General features: G+C 47.4%; 1 protein-coding gene across 4 annotated transcripts in view; it reads right to left on the minus strand.

Annotated features, from left to right (window-relative positions):
- Positions 1-13,895, minus strand: part of ADCY4 (adenylate cyclase 4) — a 79,051-nt gene extending 65,156 nt beyond the window's left edge. For 2 of the 4 annotated variants that reach the window (XM_061588667.1, XM_061588671.1), the window contains exon 1: positions 11,630-11,830. The gene's annotated coding sequence lies outside the window, so the exon portion shown is untranslated. Of the gene's footprint in view, positions 1-11,629; positions 11,831-13,621 lie in introns of those variants that run through there. The other 2 variants (XM_061588668.1, XM_061588670.1) reach the window with 2 other exon arrangements.
- Positions 13,896-15,588: the final 1,693 nt, after the last annotated feature.

Here is a 15,588-nt window from a genome sequence, read left to right on the forward strand (position 1 = left end):
GAGGGGGATTCCCCCAAAAAACTGGTGAATTTTCATGAGGACTTTTTCATTTTAAGCAAATTGATGTGGAACTATGAAGAACTGAATTTAAGACTTGAAAAAAATGAAAAACTGCAAGATATTGAAACTCAAATTCATTCATCTGTTCTTCACACACACACACACACACACGAGAAATTTACACCAGCTCAGGAACTGATGTAAACGGTTTTCCTCCTGATGGAAGGGAAACATTAATATATATTACTTTTTTAAAAAAAATGGGGAAAGGACAGAGGCAGAAGAGCACTCACTGACTTCACTTCTGCCTTGCCAGTGCAGATCAACAGGGTATTGAATGGATTGATTAGCTGTGTCAGTTTTCCCAATGCCACCAGCTTTGGCACTGCAGCCTTAGATGATGGGGAACTGATCCTGGGCTCCTCTCCAACCAAAGGATTTACTACATCTTGAGACGGGCAAATCGGTCCATTTCAGTTCTGCAACAATTTGAGGTGGGGAAGTGAGGGTTGAGAAGTGGGGAAACTTTTTCAGGCCAAGGGCCGCATTCCTTTTGGGGCAACCTTTCAGGGACCACATGTCAGGTTTGGGTAGGGCCAGAGGCAAAACTGAATAGAACAATGGGTGTAATCTTTACATGTGTACAGTAGGGTGGTTTCTACACAGACTCACACACCCCTCTCTATCCATCTAGGGGAGTAAAAGGCATGATCAGAGTTCAAGGACACATTGCAGCCAGGCAAAAGCTACTCAGGGAGGGTGAAGGGTGTAGCCTGGAGTAGGGATGGAGGACCTAGCCATTTTATTTCTCTCAGTTTCTCAGTTTTCCAATCTTAAATTCGGTTCTCCACATTTCTGCAGCAATTTGCGATTTTTAAATCCCTCTGAAAATTCTTCAGCATTTCAGTGCAAATTTCTCCTAACAAGCACATTTTTATATGCAGTTTTGACTAATCTACACATTTTTGTAAGGGATTTCTACTAATATAATGCTTGTATGCTATTTTCACTAATATATTCATTGTTATGCACACTTTCCTTTAATATAAATATTGGTTGGTTGGAGAACTGCATTGCAAAACTCGGGTAAGTGTGAATTCCGAAGGATGTTTGGTTCTCATAACAGAAAGTGTGAATTTAATAAATTTGCCTTTAAATGCAAACTGAATCAAATCTCTCCCCCGTTCCTAACCTGGAGAGAGGAGGCTAGCTGAACAGGAATCTCTAGCTTGGGGAGAGTCCTGAGGTCCCTAACCCTGGAGAGCCCTGATATAGCGACCAGGCTACCACCTAGGCTTGCCTATACTAACCAAGTGCTTTTTGAAAGCAGAAATCTACAATTTTCCTAACACAGGTGTACATCTTAGAAAGACTAAAAACTCTATTACAGCATCGTTTTCTGTGGCAAGGGTTCACTTTCTAGAGAGGCATGACACAATACCAGTGTTCATTCATCATTCTGCGGAAGTGGCCTCATCTCTCCCCCAAAAGCTCGTGGTGCAATACAGGCACCTCATTCCCTTCTGGGCAACTTTGTGAGGGCCACATGTCAGGAACGGATGAGGCCAAGGACGAATGTGGGCAGAGCAATGAATGTAAGCTTTGCCTTTGTGTGGTGGATTACTTTCTACACACATCCACACACCCTGCCCTAGCCTCCTCCATCCAAGGAAGAAGAGGCATGGTCAAACTTCAAGGACGCATTCCAGATAGGCAAATAGCATTCAAAACAGGGTGCGAGGCAGAGGCAGTGAGGGGTGCAGCCTAAGGAGAAGGAGTGTGGCCTGGGGTTCTGAGGGACAAAATAGAGAGGCCTGGAGGGCGGCATTTCACCCTCGGGCCTGACGCTCCCGACCCCTGCTGTAATACATCTCCAGGTCTTTATTGTTGCTCTCTGTGATGGTCACTGGGGTTTGAGTAGGGGGAAATGTTGTTTGCGGGCAGTGTTCTGAGAACTAATGGAGAATGACCTCGTGCCCCTACACTGAACAGGGAAGAAACTTACAGGCTAAGTTCTTCGCTTTTCCCTGTCCTGCCCTCCCCTCTCTTCCTCGTACAACTCCAGCCTCATTCTCATCTCTCTTCTTCCAAACTCCCCGCCCCCATGCTTGGGCCTTCATCTTTGCCCACCCGCACTCCTTTGCTGCCATTCCTATATATAAGTCAGCACTCATCACAGTCAATAAACACAGCCCTGCACGGATGCCATTAGGTGCTTGGCCGAGACCCAGGAAACTCATTACACTGTCAACTCCGAGCCGTATCAGAGTGCTTCGGGGCCACCAGAGCTGCTTGCTCTTGGCTGAAGACCTGCAGAGAAACTGGCCTGCTTGGGGAGAAGGGGAACAGCAGGATAGCTATAATAAATCTGATGATGGGAAATTTGCTGCCCAGGGAATTACGTAATGGAACAAGAAGCTGATTTCCCCCCCTTTGATCTCCATCCTTTTTAACCTGGAGGGGGCAACAGACCCCCACTCACACTCCCAAGTTCTAGGGATGGGTGAATCTGCCCATTTTGGTTTCTCTCTTTCTCATTTTTTCCCCATCTTAAGTACAGTTCTTGATATTTCCACATCAGCTTTTGGGGGTAGGGGGTGGGGAATAAAGTTCTCGTGAAAATCCATCGGGGTCTTAGTGTGAATTTCTTCTAAGGTACACATTTTTGTATGCAATTTTGCATAATATACACTTTTTTTAACAAAGCAGTTTCCCCAAATTCATTTGGCGTATGTTATTTTCACAAATACATGCATGTTTATGCACATTACTGAGCTGGAGAAATGCATTCCAAAATGTGGAGAGATATGAATATGAAAGATGGCTGAATTTTTTCCTCCATCCCTTACGCTTACACGCACACACCTTTCACCTGTTAGAGATACCCACTGATAAGGCCAGTTTCTAAAATATGCCAATAGACTGGATCAACTGGCTGAAACGTGTAATCCCACCGTTGGGTCAGTTGCTCATTTCCAGAGGGATAATTATGGGAACTAAATTTGGATACTGTTAAGTGCCATGTGAGCAAAAGGTTCAGAGAAGCGGAGTAAACCAAAAACCTGCTCTTGAGGTCTGCACGATCTGGTTTGCACTCTGTACCAGAGCTTGGAAAAGTTACTTTTTTGAACTACAACGCCCATCAGCCCCAGTCAGCATGGCCACTGGATTGGGCTGATGGGAGTTGTAGTTCAAAAAAGTAACTTTTCCAAGCTCTGCTCTTTACTCAGATAGATCTGGTCTATCGCCTACACCAGAAGTGGGGATGTTTTTCCAGCTGGAGGGCCACGTTCCCTTCTGGGTAACCTTCCAAGGGCCACATGCCAGTGACAGGCAGGGCCAGAAACAAAAGTAGGCAAAGGAAAAAATGCACATTTAACTTCTGTACTGCAGGCTAGTTTCCACACACACACTTTCACACACCCCTCTCTATCCTCCATCAGGCAAGCAAGAGACATTATTGGAAAGGCCACATTCCAGCCAGACAAAGACACTGGTGGTGTGAAGCAGGGGTAGTGATGGGTGTCGCCTGGGTAGAGTTTTGAGGGCCATATTCAGTCTCCATATTGGAGGTTCTCCATCCCTCAACTACCCACATGCAGCAGGGTGTGGAGCGAGCCTCAGGATCATGTCCTCTTGCATAGCATGGACAAAGGCTTTAGAGGTTCCATTTCTCCCTCACTCATCAAATTTCTACCACTTAAGAACATAAGAAGAGCCCCGCTGGCTCAGGCCAGAGGTCTGTCTTATCCAGCCTCCTGTTCTCACAGCAGCCAACCAGATGCCCATAGGAAGCCCACAAGCAGGACCTGAGTGCAAGAGCACTCTCCCCTCTTGTGGCTTCCAGCAACTGGTTTTCAGAAGCATCCGGCCGGGTTCCAGTATGCGCAGCAGCTGAGGGTTGGTAGGCAGGAAGGGGGTGTGGCAATTATCTATCGGGAGTCTTTGATTTTTACCAGACCTCCTCTCTACGAGACCACGTTTGTTGACTGCATGTACTGGAGGTTGGGCCCAAAAGGCAGTTTAGGAATTCTGCTTGTGTACCGCCCACCCCGCTGCACAGCAGACTCCCTGGCCAAGGTGCTTGAGGTTGTCGTGGATGTGCGGGCTCTGTCCCCTAACCTAGTGGTTTTGGGGGATTTTAACCTGCACGCTGAGGCAGCTCTCACAGGAGCTCCTCGGATTTCTTGGAAACCATGACTTCCTGGGAACTGCACCTTAGTAATACGGGGCCCACCCATGTAGCCGGTCATGCTCTTGACCTTGTGTTTGTCTCGGGAGGGGATGGAAGTGCTCTGAAAATAGGGGCTGTTGTTGTTAACCCCGTGTCATGGTCAGATCACTATCTGGTAAATATAGATCTCTCATTGCCGCACACCCTCCGCAGGGGACAGGGACCTATTAGAATGGTCCGTCCCAGGAGCCTGATGGAGCCTAAGGGATTCCTGAATGCACTGGGGAATTTGGAGTTGTCTGAAGGTCGCCCGGTCGAAACCCTGGTGATGGAGTGGAATAGGGAGATCACCGGGGCAATTGACCAGGTGGCTCCGAAACGTCCTCTCCCCCTGAATAGAACTCAGACTGCGCCCTGGTATACTCCACGGTTGAGGGGGCTGAGACAGGAGGTGAGACGACTAGAGCGCCGGTGGCGGAAATCGCACTCTGAAGACGATCGGACACTGGTTAGAGCAGCAAATGAAGCCTACCAAGTGGCAACGAAGGCAGCAAAGAGGGATTTCTTTGCTGCCTCTATTGCATCCGCAGAGTGTTGTCCCAGGAGGTTGTTCCAAGTGGTCCAAAGCCTGGTCGGTCCAGTTGTGCAGGAACCCATGGAACTTTCTAAAGCCTCCTGTGACATATTTGCTAAACACTTTGCTGATAAAATTGAGCACCTAAAGAGTGCGATTCCGTATGCCGTGGATAGAGGAAGTGTGCCAGAGTCGGCCAGTTGCATTCCGGTCTGGTGGGATCGGTTTCAGCCTCTTCCCTCTGAGGAAGTGGACAAGGTGCTCTCTACTGTGAAGCCAACCACTTGCTTGTTTGATCCTTGCCCTACATGGCTCATTTTGGGCTGTAAAGAGAAACTGAGTGAAGGGATCAAGGCAGTGGTGAATGCTTCTTTAGAAGAAGGTGTGATGCCATTAGCCCTCAAGGAGGCGGTAATAAAGCGCATTCTGAAAAAGTCCTCCTTGGATCCCCAAGATTTAAACAACTTTCGCCCAGTTTCTAATCTTCCATTCTTGGGCAAGGTCATCGAGCGAGTGGTGGCCGAACAGTTAAAGACACACTTGGATGAAGCAGATTATCTGGATCCATTCCAGTCTGGCTTCAGGACTGGTCATGGAACTGAAACAGCTTTGGTCGCTATGGTGGATGATTTAAGGAGGGCGTTGGATAAAGGAGAACATGCATTCCTCGTCCTCCTGGATCTCTCAGCGGCTTTCGATACCGTCGACCACAGTATCCTTTTAGATCGTCTGGAGAGAATGGGAATAGGGGGCACTGTTCTACGGTGGTTCCGTTCCTATCTCTCAGACAGACATCAACGGGTGGCATTGGGGGATAAGGTCTCGGACCCTTGGCCTCTCAATTGTGGTGTGCCACAGGGTTCTATCCTTGCCCCCATGCTATTCAACATCTATGTAAAGCCGCTGGGAGCCATCATCAGGAGATTTGGGCTGCGGTGCCACCAATATGCGGATGACACCCAGCTCTATCTCTCGTTTAAGTCCTCGCCAGAGTTGGCTGTGGAGACCATTTCCAAGTGCCTGGAGTCAGTAAGTGAATGGATGGGAGGAAATAGGCTGAAGCTAAACCCTGACAAGACCGAGGTACTGCTCGTGGGAGACAGGAAAAGATTAGGAGCTTTAGACCTGGTGCTCAATGGGGTAAAACTGCCCCTGAAGGACCAGGTCCGCAGCCTCAGGGTCATCCTTGATTCCCAGCTGTCCATGGAGGCTCAGGTTTTGGCAGTGAGCCGGGCAGCTTGGTTTCAATTACATCTAATACAGAGGCTGCGACCCTATCTGCCTGTCCATCTTCTCCCACGGGTAGTACATGCCCTGGTCTCCTCTCGTTTAGACTACTGTAATGCGCTCTACGTTGGGCTACCCCTGAAAACGGTCTGGAAACTGCAGCTGGTACAGAATGCGGCAGCACGTTTGATTACAAACAGCTGTCGCCGCGATCACATCAGTCCGGTGTTACAAGATCTACACTGGTTACCAGTTGTTTACCGGACCCAATTCAAGGTGTTGGTACTAACCTTTAAAGCCCTATATGGTCTCGGCCCAGCTTATCTGAAGGAACGCCTCCAGCATCAACAAATATGCCGCCTGACTAGATCAGCCACTCAAGACCTTCTCTCGGTCCCACCAGTCAAAACAGCTAGACTGGTGCGGACCAGAGAGAGGGCATTTTCAATCGTGGCCCCCACCCTCTGGAACTCTCTCCCTTATGATCTTCGCCATGCCCCCTCCCTGCCAAGTTTTCGCCAAGCCTTGAAAACCTGGCTATTCAGGCAGGCCTACAAGATCCCTGGGGTAGCCTAATTTTATTGGTTTTAGCTATGGGTGGGTTCGGTTTCGTTTTATATTGTAGTTCTTGGGGTTTTATGTAGTTTGTATGTTGTATTTTACTTGATCTTGTACGCCACCTAGAGTGGCCGCTTGTGCGGCCAGATAGGCAGCCTAGAAATAAAATTTATTATTATTATTATATACGGACTCCAACTATGGAGGCAGAACACAGCCACCATGGCTAGTAGCCATTGATAGCCTTTTCTTGTTGTCATGTGCCTCCAAGTCGATTACGACTTATGGCGACCCTATGAATCAGCAACCTCCAAGAGAATCTGTTATGAACCACCCTGTTCAGATCTTGGAAGTTCAGGTCTGTGGCTTCCTTTATGGAATCAACCATCTCTTGTTTCGCCTTCCTCTTTTTCTACTCCCTTCTGTTTTTCGTAGCATTATTGTCTTTTCTAGTGAATCATGTCTTCTCGTTATGTGACCACAGTATGATAACCTCAGTTTCATCATTTTAGCTTCCAGTGACAGTTCTGGTTTAATTTGTTCTGACACCCAATTATTGGTCTCTTTTGCAGTCCATGGTATCTGCAGAGCTCTCCTCCAACACCACATTTCAAATGAGTTGATTTTTCTCTTATCCACTTTTTTCACTGTCCAACTCTCACATCCATTCATAGAGATTGGGAATACCGTGGTCTGAATGATCCTGACTTTAGTGTTCAGTGATACATCTTTGCATTTCAGGACCTTTTCTAGTTCTCTCCATCCAAGTTGGTGGCCATCCCTGCCTCTTGTGGGAGTGAATTCCATATTTTTGCTATGTGCTGAGTGAATAAATACTTTCTCTGGTCTGCCCTGAATCTTCCACTATTCAGCTTCATTGAATGTCCATGAGTTCTAGTACTATTGAGAGAGAGAAAAACTTTTCTCTATCCACTTTCTCCATGCCATGCATAATTTATATACTTCAGTCACGTCACCTCTGACTCGCCCTTGCTCTAAACTAAAAAGCCCCAAATGCTGCAACCTTTCTTCATAGGGGAGTCATTTGATCATTTTGGTTGCCCTTTTCAGAACCTTTTCCAACTCTGCAATATCCTTTTTTGAGATGAGGTTTCTGTGAAGCTTACAGGCTTAACCCCTTACTCCCCATGCTCATAATATCTGGCTTATGGAATCTATTTTATTCTTTACTAGAACCCCAACCAAGGCCCATCAGCTGCAGCCAAGGGCAAAAGTAGTGGCTCAGCGGGCAAAGCCAACAACCAACTACACCACGTGGACCACACACATAGTTCGGGGGGTGTTGAGCCCAGGGGTGTTGAGCCCAGCTTCCCTCCTGAGGATCAAGGAGGGGGAAGGCATGAGTTGCAGGTGTCTCAGCCGTCAGTGGGCATGGATGATCCAGCTGTTGTTGAGTCTAGCCCAGACCAAGAGAGCGAGCTAGCCACCCCGCCAGTTCCCACAGATAGCCCTGCTCCTCAACGGGCCAGCGCTCAGCCATCAAACACCCCCACGGAGCCGTTGGGGGAGGATTCCGAAAGAGCAGTAATTCCTCCTGTGCCAAGCAGTATCCTAGAGACGCCCTACGCTTCCCAGCCCTCTGCTTCCCCACCTGCAGATGAGAACTCTGTTTTGTCAGATGAGCCCACAGAGACTCACCCCCTTCACCGCGCTCATGACGCAGGGAGAAGCGGACAGCACAGAGGGTGTGTGTGCGAAGGAGTGAGAGGTTACGCTCCAAGACCTCTCCTATTTAAGACAGCCGTGCTGTGAATGGGGCGCTGAGTCAACTTTCATCACATGTTGCAGAGCATGTCTAGAGGGTAGTTAGGGACTTGCAGTGAGTTAGCATAGGGTCTTTTCTATGAGGCGCTCAGCCTTTGATGTATCCATTACTTTAATAAAGCAAGAGTTCCTTGCACCCTCGTCTCCGACTCGTGGTTCCCGCTCTGAACCGGACAGGGGGCAAGATATGCAAAAGAAGTAATTTCAGCTAGTGTAGGTACACAGCTATTAAAGGCACAGTAGCCCTGCACTCTTTTGCATTTGGCCACCTTGCTGGGATAACCTGAATATATATAAAAATGCATATTCACATCTTCATCTGAGTTACCATGGACTAAGGATTCTAAAACCAAACTCTAAAACTCCCAGCAGAGATGCACAAAGGAACCTGGTGCAAGACAACTGAGTTATGCTCCCATTTTAGAGGCGAGGAACACTGAGGCAGAGAGAAATGGTTAGCTGAAGACAAACCTCATAGTTGTTTTAACTAAGGGCACTTCCATAATTGTTATTTTGGGGTGGGATTCAATCACATACATGCAAATTCAGGTCCTGCAATTATAGCAAATCAGGAGGTCTTGTGCAACAAGCTTGCTTCCGCAAATGATTGGGCTTTTTTGCAATAAAGGCAGGGGATGGGAAAATACAGCGAAAAGTGTGGGATAACACTCGCTTTGACGCAACATCATCTAGCCTCCCCGTACAAACAAATCACAATGAATGCTCATTTCATAGCCAATGTCCTCTAATCTCCCTGCAAACAGATCAGGATGCTCAATAAAACAAGTCATCTGTGAGGGCCCTTAGTCTGCAGACAGAAAGGTGGGATGGAAATAAAATAAGTAACATCGGAAACAATCTACTGGGAAGTTCTCATGTTCAAGGCTGGTTGTATAGAGTAGGAGTGGTCCAAGAATACAACAGGGATTTTGTTTTCTTTTTCCAACAGAGCTTGTAGAAGAAAATTTGCCAGTGAGTTGCACTTCCTGTGTCTGATCAGGCCACCTCCCACTTGGCTATCTTTAATGATTACCAGAATGTGCTATCTTATCTGATCTCACAAAGCATTTGCATTTGCAGAGCAGGAAGCTGCCTTTTACCAGGTCACAATCTACATGTCCATCCAACCCACTATGGTATACTATGACCAGCAGCAGCTCTTCAGGGTCCTAGGCAGAGAGTCTTTCATGCTACCTGCTACCTGATTCTTAGGGTTGCCAGGTTCAATCCCTGAGACTGATCTTGTATCTTTAGGAGAAGAGAAAGTCAGCCAAGTGCAGGTGTTCTTGCAACTCTGTAATGGGAAAAACCACAAGGTGGAATTCTCCCTCCTCCCTGCACAACTTTTAAAGATACAGAAGACCTCTTGGTTGCCAGGCCCAGCCTTCAAGAGGACTTCTGTATCTTTAAAAGTTGTGCCGGGGGAAGGGAGAATTCCACCTTGTGGTTTTTCCCTTTACAGAGTTGCAAGAACACCTGCACTTGGCTGACTTTCTCTTCTCCTAAAGATACAGGATCAGTCTCAGGGATTGAACCTGGCAACCCTACTAATTCTTCTAGTTCAGGTTTGGGAGACCTTTGGCCCTGATGGGAGTTGTAGTTCAGCAACATCCGGAGGCCAAAAGTTTCCCCACATAAGTTCTAATTGGAGAATTTCTGCATGCAAAGCATGTGTTCCACCACTGAGCTATGGGTCAACCCTATGGGGGGGGGTCACCTGCTTGCAATTCTATTTGCTGTGGTTCAATTACGGGGAGTCAGGCATCCACCCCACTTTCATTTGCGGCCACAGCTTAAACAGCCACAGATGCTGCTAATCTACACCACCCTTTCCTCTCTGGAGTCCATAATTTGGGACATGGATTCATGCACTCAGAGGGTCAGATTTGGCGCAAGGGCTTCCATTTCGCAATAGCTCATCATCCTTTAGATGTTGATTGTATGAGTTGACTCCAATGAAAATCACTGTGATGTTAGATATGTGGTTCATTATTATTACATTTATTTTATTTTTATTTATTATTTATTTATTAGATGTATATCCTGCCCTTTCTCCTAGTAGGAGTCCAAGATGGTGTACATGGTTCTCCCCTTTGCCTCTATTCTATCCTTACAACAAACCTGAAAGGTCTGTGACTGCCCCAAAGCCATCCAATGAGCTTCATGGATGAGTGAGGATCTGAACCTTGGTCTCCCAGTTCCTAGTCCAGGTGTGGGGAACCTTTGGCCCTCCAGATGTTGCTGAACTACAACTCCCATCAGCCCAGAAAGCATGCGCAATGGAAGGGATAATGGCAGTTGTAATTCAGCAATATCCAGAGGACCAAAGGTTCCCCACACCTGTCCTAGCCCAACATTCTAACCACTCTACCACACTGCCTCTCACAATGATGGCCATGAGAGTCCTTTTAAACTGGAAAAGCCAAGGCCTGAATCTAGAACCTCATTTTGTGCAAATGAGGGGCAGATAACTTGTGGCCTTCCAGATATTACTGGACTACAACTCCCATTATCCCAGTCCAGCTATACTTGGAGGGCCACAGGTGGGTTCCCCCATTTGTGGGGTAAAGAAGTGATATACCGCTGGGCAACGGCCCTTCCCCAGCTCAGAATTTGGAGGCCTGCAAGACATCGCTGCATCGTGCAAGATGCATTCTTAGGCTAGAGATATTCCTGAAATATTTTGCCAGAGAGGATTTGTCTTTGTTTTGCAACCTGCCCTGGATACAGCCAGGTCAAAATGCAAAACAGCAATTAGAACCACAGCAAAGGTAAGGAACCTGCTCTTTTCTGTCCTGCCCTGCTCTTCATCTTCCTAGCCTGGACAGTTTGCTAGAATCCTTTGCCTACAGTGAGATCGTCAGCAAGTCATCTAAAGGGATTCCGGCCAAATCTGATACCTCCCTCCGGGCCCATATTCTTTCTTGCCTACACAGACATTTACGTGAAGCTGGCACACCACACCCTAACAATGACACAACTTTCCCGGCTCTCTAACTGCATCTCAGTTGCAAATAAGATCCAGGTGTCCTGCTGTTTGGTTTTCTCAAGACTCCTTTTACGTAAGAAACTCCACTTTGCCTGTGAATCTGTGTGGTTTTTGTTTTCATTCCTCAATCTCAGAAGCACATAGAGTGATTGTAAGGAGAGGGGAGAAATAGCATGGGCCAAGTGCCTCTCCCTAAATGGAGAGAGGACAGACTGATGAGTCGGAGAGAACAGTAGGCATCTTTTTATCCTACAGGAGTTCTCATTCCTAACCTGGCCCCCACCCCACTGCCCCCAGAGACCACCAAACTCCACCCTCTTACCTTTTCCATTCTGATGTTCATAGTCCCACTAGGATTTTGGAGAGCCAAAGGAGTCTCCTTTGGGTGCTCCGTTTATCTGCCTTCCTCCTGTTAAACTCCTCCGTTCCTTCCACCCCAACCCTCGCTAGACAACACAAATGCATGTTTGCATGAGGGAGGAGTAGGAAGCGGTGGGGTGGGTGGGTGGAGAGAGAGAGACACTTTTCTCTCTCATATCCTTGTCCCAGTTGTAGGAAGAGGCTGTAGTTTGCAGAGGGCCTTCAGCTGTGTACAGCCTGTCTGACCAGTTCCACCCATTCTGGATGAGGGCTGGTGGATTCCTTCAGAAACAGAGAAAGAGAGAGAGAGAGGAACCCCCCCCCCAGTAGGGTTGGGGAAGAATTTCGATTCAGTTCGCATTTGAAGGCGAACAGTATGAGAACTGAAACACAGCCATCCTTTGAAATTTGCACTTAACTTGAATTTTGCGATGCAGTTCAATAAGCAAATAACGTCTACCAGAATGCATTAGGGGAAAGTGTGCATCAAAATGAACATAGGAGTGAAAACAGCATGCAAAAATGCATTACATGACAACAAACGGCTTGCAGAGATTAGTCAAAACTGTCTATGTAAATGTGCTTATTAGGATAAATTTGCACTAAAATGCTGGTGAATATTCATGAGTATTTTTTTTTTTTAAAAGCAAATTGCTGCAGAAATGTGGAGAACTGAATCTTAAGCAGAGCTTGGAAGTAACTAGTTACAAGTAACGAATTACTTGTAGTTTATTACTTTTTTGAGTAACGAGTGGGTAACTTCATTACATTTTGCTGGTAATAGAACGAGTAGTAACTTCATTACTTTTGAGGAGTAATTGTAATGTTTCCAGCATTACTTTTGCACATTACTTGGGGGGGAGCAGAGGAAGTCTTCTGCTCCTCTGATTTGTGAATAAAAATCATGTGCTTCAAATTGGGCTTCTGTGCAGCGTTCTTCCTTCATGCTCTATGGGTGCTTAGGAGGCGACGAGGGAGGAGGTGGAGAGCGAGACGGGGTGGAGAAAACAATGGTTTAAAAATTGACAGGAGTGGAAGGAGAAAAGAGCTGGAGGCAATATATATATACAAAAAATATGTGTGTTGGGGTATCATCATTGCTCGGGGTGGGGTGAAGGGATGTGAGATTCTGCTATGCCATTCTGTTAATCTTACGGGGGGGAAACATTCTACTACCCTCTGTGTGTGTGTGCTTATTTCTAATGTTTTAGGCTACTTAGATGTGCAGCAGCCAAGGCCAGCACCTTGTAGGCATTTTTTTTTAAAAAAAAGTAACTAAAATGTAATTGTGGCAATTACTTTTGAGTAAAAGTAAAGTAATCAGTTACTTTCAGAGCTATTGCAATTGTAACGGTAATCGCTACTTTTGGGGGGCCATGTAACTGTAACTGTAATTTATTACTTTTTAAAAATAATCTTCCAAGCTCTGATCTTAAGACTGGAATAATGAGAAACGTCGACAACCAAAATAGGCAGGCCTTTCCATCCTTTCATTGCTGAGTGGGGATGTGAGACTCCCAGCTCCCAGTCCAACAGTCTAACCACTACACTACACCAGTGGTGAGTGGTGCCCAGTTGAGACTGGAGGGACAGGAGGCAGGGAGCCCAAACAGGAATCAGAGTCGGAGCCAAGGACTGGCAGAGCCAGAGGCAATGACAGGCGGAGCCAACGGATTCTAGTTTTGTCCACATCCTCCTCCCTGCTCCCTCCCTACAAGGGCAACCCTGAGATGGAGGAGGAGCAGGAAGCTGATGGCCAGGGCCAGTTGGATGCAAGTAAAAAGGCAGGTAGGTGGGGGGCAGGCTGAGGACAGAATGGTCGGCGGGCAGTGCCCCATTCATCCTAATGGACCACCCTCCACCGCACTACACTGGCATGCGCTGTTATGTGTGTGTTAAAAAGCTAGCGCTCTCTCACTCTCTCTCTGCCCCCAACCCCTTTCAGAGGTCTTACCTTCTTTCAAAGACCTGGAGACTGGGAGGGAGGAAACACAACATGCACTTGTCCTGCAGGGCCCCTTCCTTGGCCCTCATTTGCGGCCTGTTGCCTTCTTTCTCGGCTGCTTCAAACCCCCACTGCCACTTTGGCTGTTCAGACAGGAAAGCCTATATTGTCTCAACGCCTCTACCCAGGCCCTAGGTCAGCCTGCAGCTTGCCTTGGGCTAGGTTACAGGAAGGAACTGTGGAGCCGTCAGTCTGTGCAGTCCTGGCCCTCCACGCCAGCACCACGTGAAAGGGAGAGTCCTTATCTCCTGGCTAAGCCTTTCCTGTGATGCAAGCAGGGGGCGGCGGGGAACACTTGTATATTGGCCAGGATAACAGTAAATCTCAGTCCGCAAATTCCACACCACCACCTGCCTAGTATCCTCTTCTCACTCCCAAAGGGGAAGGTTTGTGTTGACTCACACAGACAGAAATTCAACAGGTATGGCTTGCCCCTCACCATGTTTACATCCAGGGAAAGTCTGTACCTGTTGATTTATTTTTCCTCGGTGTCAGGGCAATTATTCCTTTATTTTGTTTTTTATTTTGGCCTTCCTCCGAGAAGTTCAAGGTGGCATGCAGGGTCACTCCCTCCCCTTTTAAACTCATAACAATCCTGTGAGGTAGGTAAGCTTGACTGAGATTTAGCAACTTGCCCAAGTTGGGCCGAGCTAAGGGTGGGGAAGATTTGGACTCAGGACTCTCTGGCTAACCACTATACCACAGCTTCAGACTGCTGAAGATGCATAAGAAGCTGTCTTAATACTGGAGCAAACTATTTGTCTGTGTGGGTTGATGCTCCTGCCGCCATCTTGGGTGATGAGAGGTGTGTGCGTGCTAGTGTATGCAGTGATGTGGGAGGTGGGGCTGCCAGGCCTATTGAAGCCTGCACCAGCTGCTTGGGGGGGATGCTGCCTGGGAGGGTGGAGCTCCTGCTCCGTGGCAGCATTGGCCTGGCTACAAATCATACCCAGCAACTCAACGCTGGTGTGGATCATGGAATGGGACCTCCACCCTCCCATCCCCAGTCTAAGGAGAGGTGCGTCTGGGCTGCAAGTGTTCTCGGGTCTGTACCCAACCTGGCTGTCCGCTGGCACCAGGCCTGACAGAACTGCCAAATCTGCTTAGGCTCAGCAAAGTGGTGGCCTCAGACCAGGGGTGGGGAGCCTCAGGCCTGTGGGTCAAATGTGGCCTCCAAGTCTTTCTGTCTGGCCCTTGGGATTCTCCCCATGCTGTACCCCCTGCCCAGGGCACACCTTTCACTGGCCCAGTTTTGGCCTGGCCGGAAAATGTCCCTGAAGCTCGGAGGGCGGTGACTAGATCCAGGGCCTTTTCGGTGGTGGCCCCCGAATTGTGGAATAGTCTCCCCGATGAGGTACGCCTGGTGCCGATGGTGCTATCTTTTCGGCGCCAGGTGAAAACCTTTTTATACTCCCAGGCATTTTAAAAAATTTAAATATTCTATTTAAAAAAAATTGTTTTATAGTGTATTTTAAAACAGTATTTTATCACTGGTTATATTCTGATGTTGTTTGGTTTTTGTTCTTTGTTTGTTTTGCTTTTTGATTTTCTTATATTTGTTCTATTCATATATTTTCTTGATTATCCTCTATGTACACCGCCCAGAGAGCCTTTTTGGCTTAGGGCGGTATATAAATTAAATTAAATAAATAAATAAATAAATAACTCGGATAGAGCCTCCTGCTTGCCTGGGTGGAAGATAGATAAGGGTGTGTGAGTGTCTGTAGAATGTACTAGCTAAATGTACAAAGGTAACATTTGCAGTCACTGCTTTTGCCCATGGCCCTGCCCACCACTGGCACGTGGCCCCCCAGGAGAGAATGCAGCTCTCAGGCTGAAACAGGTTCTCCATTCCTGCCTTATACCATACTCTGGAACTGTTACCCTGAGCTCCTCGGAGCAAAGGTGGGAAATAA

This window comes from Rhineura floridana, chromosome 11 (assembly GCF_030035675.1).
Source record: "Rhineura floridana isolate rRhiFlo1 chromosome 11, rRhiFlo1.hap2, whole genome shotgun sequence".
In the NCBI taxonomy this organism is placed as follows: domain Eukaryota; kingdom Metazoa; phylum Chordata; class Lepidosauria; order Squamata; family Rhineuridae; genus Rhineura; species Rhineura floridana.